The following is a 5,519-nucleotide window of genomic DNA, read 5'->3' on the forward strand; positions in this document are numbered from 1 at the left end:
CGGTTTCCCCTGATGTGTCACTGTGGTTTCCCTCAGAGAAGTTTTTGATGAAATTAATTTACTGAAATCTGAGAGGAGCTAACTCAGCAGTATATTGGATTTGTTTTTAATGGTTAAAACAGCCTGTGTGTTGCTTCCTGGCTTATTCCTTATGTGTTCAGTGACCTGCTTTAAATCATTTTTTTAAAAGACAGAAACTCAGACTGCCTTGAGACGTTAATCAGATCATGTGTGTAATAATGCTTATTCGGCAATGTACACGAGTTTGCAGTTGGACAGTCTTATCGGGAGCTAGATATTCGTCATCTAGGGCAAATTTGTGCATTAGAGAACAGAACAAATAAGTTGTTTCCAGGTCACATGAAGTTCGTTTTGTAGATCAAATCTATTCCTCCTGTGGCCAGAGATTGTTAATTGATTAGGTTGCATGTTTCGCTTACAGTACAATCTCATTACGTTTCCTACACTACTTGAATTTATGTAGAATTTTATTTGTAAGCATTCTCTGCTTTACAACATTTAAAAACGTCCGTGTGCTAGATTGAGACGGATTCTTTCTGTCATTGTCTCCGATCGAGCCACAAAATCATTTTCACATCACATTCTGTGTAAAAGTGGAGCACGCAGGCACCACCTTTTTGTCAGTTTATCCTAAGCGATTGTTTGTCCTTTTAGATCGCTGGTGTCATCCTGCACATCTGGCTGCATATTTTGTTGTATGTGTGTTTGTGCTCTTAAAGCTTTTTTTGCAAGCTGGTGGACCGGCTGGGTCAGATTCTGTTCGTTCAGGAGTCCTAGTCAAAATAACTACGCAGCAAGAAAAGGTCTGTGTTGACTGACAGAGACGTGGCGTTGCTCTACGTCTGTATTTGTCACCTTTCATGATAATAAAGAACAGAACCGTCAGAAACTGTGACGCGAACCAGGATGACCTTTTGGCCACAACTCTCAAGCTCTTTTAAGTGACGTATTAATACTCTGATATTGCGTGTTTATAAAGCACAGTCACTGCTATAAACAGGAAAATGCCATTGTGCCTTCAAGAAAATAGAGCAGAAACACAGGTGGCCCTCAGACAATGGACTGGGGCTCATTTCTCCACCGTGATTCAGTGGGACAGAAGAAAGCCCATTTCAGCGGAGTGAACATTGACGAGATTATTGTGTGAATTACCATGCCACCCTGTAGCTCAGATCCCGGTTGTGGGTCATATTGGCAGCGGTCAATATAGAGAAGGGAAGAGGCTTTGATTCACCCAAATTTTCACTCATTTGCTTTCAGAACAGCTTCATCCTCCCTTCCACTCCCCCTCCCTCTCATATCTAATGCAATTGATTGAAACCCTAAACGGCAAGATCAGGCCGAAAGCAACCCATCCTTTCTATGAATAGTTGATTGGATGCAATGGTGATTTGGTGTGTTGTTCCTTTAAGGGCATATCAGGTCAGAGGGTGGGGGTGGGGGGGGGGTCTATGAGGTTGGCAGCCTCGTGTTTAGCACAGGGCTGATACTGCAGGTTGTTCTGTCCCGTTTGTACCCTGAGCTGTGTTGTGGAGGCGCAGTGAGACTCCTGTCACTCCCTAATCAGGTCATCTGGCATTTTGAGAATGTGCATGCAGTGCTTTAGCTTATGCCTTTGAGGGGACCTAAAGGTGTTTTTCTTAGCCTTCTTTAAATACATATAATTTATTTCCTCGTCTATGTGTCTAAGCCACCTCGTCATGTTCTAATCTGCACAGATGGATGGTGTATGAACAGTAGGAGCAGTGGGCGTCTGTCACTGATTATTTCCGGGGTTTTTTTCTGTTTTTTTTTTTATTTTTGGTATTAATAATGCGGCAAGCCATGAGCTGACAGTATAGTGTGTACTTCCAAGAGCAACAAGCGCTTGCATGCGTGCATGTTTGTTTGCTTTAGTATGCATTTTGCTGTCCCCACCAAACATTTCATGTTTTAAATCTGTGCGCATCTCAGTCTCAGTGCAGGGCATTTAAGTGCTTGACCTAATTTCTCTGGCAGCGAGGAGTCTACTAGTGAAGGCCTTCCTCTGTGTGTATTTGTGTGTGTGTGTATGTGCGCACGCGCATGTTGCTTTGGGTGTTTCCTTCTTGCCTTTCTAACAGGAAGCTGATGTGAAGTTCAACTGAGGACAGGGAAAAGGCCTTTTCTTTCCACTGTGAATCATTTGAGAGAGAGAGAAAAAAAAACGGGAAAAAAAGAGAGGGGAGAAAAAAGACCAGGCCTCTGCACTGATTCAACCCTCTGCAATCTGGTCTGCTTCTCCTTCTTTCTCGTTTTACCTCCCTCTCTCTTTTCATCCTCTATATCTTGTGTTCTATTTCAGCTTTTCCCCCCACTCTATTGTTTTATGTCTAGTTCTTTAGATGTTGGATAGACAGTATCGTTCTGGAGGGAAATGGTGGGTTTATGGAGAGTTCACGAGTCCTCTGAGAAGATGGGGAGGGGGGAGAGGAAAGGAGAGAGAAAAGCAAACGAAGCTGGGCTCTGTGCAGAGCAGTGCAGGTTCTTCCGGTTCAGTTTTAACATAGCCACAGCAAAAAGAGTCTGCCCGCAGTATGTACTTAGACGGTTGAAAACATAAAACACCTACGCAAACTGGTTTTATTTAAGGCAACAATAAGGCACATTGAAGGATTCGAAATTGAGGCTATGAGAGTATAAACAAAAGGTTAAAATAGCTGGTAAACCCATCTGCAGGGGACACAGATAGCTTAAAATATTAAAATGATTTCCCTGACGCAGTCACTGTACCAAAGAAGGAGGATGATTGAAACCTGGCGTAGTTCATCATCTCTCTGACTTGGCAGTGTGCAATAATGCTTTGGTTGTAAACATTAATTTATATTGTTACTAAATTTGTCTTTGCAGACATTTTATGTTGGCAACAGTCGTTCCACACTGATCTAATACAGGCAAAGGCAAATTATAGAAATGATCCTACCCTTTAAATTAATATACCCTGACGTACATCTTGCAAGAAAAGTTTGTTTTTAATTATGAATTAAGGCCAAATGTTGTAACTGAAGGCACCCGGTCAGCCTCTTTCATCTGTTTGCAAAATGTCGGACTGAGTGTCTGCAAGACTGAACTAGAACACAGCAGAACATACTGCTCCTACAGCAGCATAGTCATGAATTCACTTCTGCAAAGAACATTGTAGATGCATGTGTGGCTTCTAAGGTAAGGTTCACAGAATAATGCTTGGGGTTTGTCCTTACCTGTTTTTGTTAAATAATGAGTTAAATCAAGAAGGCAGATTTTGTCAGGTGCCCTTTGTGACTTTGTGCTTTGTCCTTGCGAAAGGTCAGAAAGTGAGTCGTTGAAAGATTTAACTACTGTACAGCCTGAATCCACATTTCGCAAGGGTAGGTGGCTGCTGAGCGTCCATTTTTAGAATAATAACTTATAGTCAATAATAAAATATTTAGTGAAATTTATTATTTCGAACCAAATCTTAAGAAGTCACTGAAATGTTCTCGGCTTGTACTGGCACACTGTAGGAGAGATGCATCAAAATTGTGCAGCATGCGTCCTAATCAATCACGGATCTTTTTTCACAGTGCAGGTTGTAACAGCGGAGCTGTCATTCTCCACGCTTTCGATCTGTGATGTTACTCTTCAATTTCTGTGTTTTTGTCTTCTGGTGCAGGCCAACGGAGGACACAAGTGGGTTTGAAAGCACAAGGCCCCGGGGGATGAAAAGCAGGTGAGCACACGGGGGATACTCTTTACAATATCAAATTCAGTTTAGGGTTTACTTGTCATGATTACTTCAGAGCTGCTGTTATATACTGTACAGTTTGACCTCACAAGGTTTTCATTAATACAAACCATATGTCATGTTTGAGTTAATACATTTCTTTCTTTCTCATCTAATAAAGGACTAATATAATAAGTTTTATTCAAAAAGGAAATAACTAGCCTCGAAATTCACTGCAAAAATTACTAATTTGAGTATTATTGCTAGTGTTTTTTTATATAATGCACTTGAAAGCTAGTGGAGTCTTGGTACTGTATCTTTTCTTTGTTTCTTAAAAAACCCACATGGCAGCAGCACAGAAATTGACATGGTTAATGCTAAAGCGATAGTCTCTGCTTAATGTTGCAGTACAGCTGAGTAGATAATTCATGGGCCATAATAAAGAGAATCAGATTTGAGCAGTGAGTTGCAGTTCATCCAGCAACACCGTCAGCAGTCTCACTTGCCGAGTGAAGGAGAAAGATGCCTGACTGTAGCCTTGCACCAGTGTAATTATGTAGAAGGGTTAGGGGAGTTTGGTCACAGTGGGTTTTATAGAAGAAGACTTTCTGGGAATGAATATAGTTGTTGAGTGATAATTTATGATTTGTATTTTCTTCCACGAAGCTGATCTTAGCAGTATGACGTCTTTAACTCCTCATAAATCAGAACATTATGCTGTAGCCATGGAATTGGTGCTATTTGAAATGTAAAAATGTGGGTTTATGTGGGTACGATTTAGGACTTTTATATATTATTAACATGCATCTCTCTTTCTCTCAGTGTAACTAAATAGAATCCTTGACAAAAGACTTCTAACTAGCATACCTGTGCCTGGCATAGGTCAAATCATGTTTGTTTTAACTTGCATTGGTTGCTGGGTGGGTGGAGTTTACTGGTGCGGTATAATTACAGTAGGGTAAGATCAATGTCAGTCTCATAAAAGTTCACTGGGTTTGCTGAAGCGACTTGAAACCCGATGTTCTGCTTGATCCTGAATGTTTTTACGTGCGAACTAAATCCTCCTCCACAAACTGATACTGTCACTTACGCACCACACTTTTTATGTAATGTTAAGGCTTCACAAAAGCCACAGCATTCAATGCTTGTATCAAATCAGATGCTGTCTTTTTATTACACCACCATTACGTCAAATGGAAAAGTTCTACATCTCTCGCATTAGCTTAGATTATTTTCCCATAATTCAGGGTAACATGTAATATTTATTATATTTGGAAACATAATAAGCTTCACTTGAACATGAACTACAGATCTGTGTCAGCCACCTCCCTGTGTCTCTCTTTATCTGTCCCTCTCAACTCGTCTTGTCCTTTCTGCAGCGATTTAGCTCATGTATGACCTCTGCAGGTCATACACTCCACCATACAGCATGGTCCACAGTCCCAATGCAGGATGTGGAGTCCCTGTGCATGTACATTCCTAAAAAAAAAAAAAAAAAACTGCAATGCAATTTTTACAAACTAATACTTACAGACCTAAGTAAGTAACTTTTTTTAAGTTTTATTTTTTTAAGTAATAATAAACAAATAAACATACCAATATTAAATGCACTTCATCAGCAATGTAAACAGATGTCCATATAATTGAACAGGACAATTTTCATTGTGCAGGTTTCTAGTAAAATATGCAGTTTTGCCAAAACACAACTACCTATCAAGTATCTTATCTTTACTTTAGTTAGTTTTTGTTTTTTATAATTCTCAGCTCAAAAGAATCTGGACAAAGGGGTTTTATTATT

The sequence above is a fragment of the Betta splendens genome, chromosome 9, assembly GCF_900634795.4.
Source record: "Betta splendens chromosome 9, fBetSpl5.4, whole genome shotgun sequence".
NCBI lineage: Eukaryota > Metazoa > Chordata > Actinopteri > Anabantiformes > Osphronemidae > Betta > Betta splendens.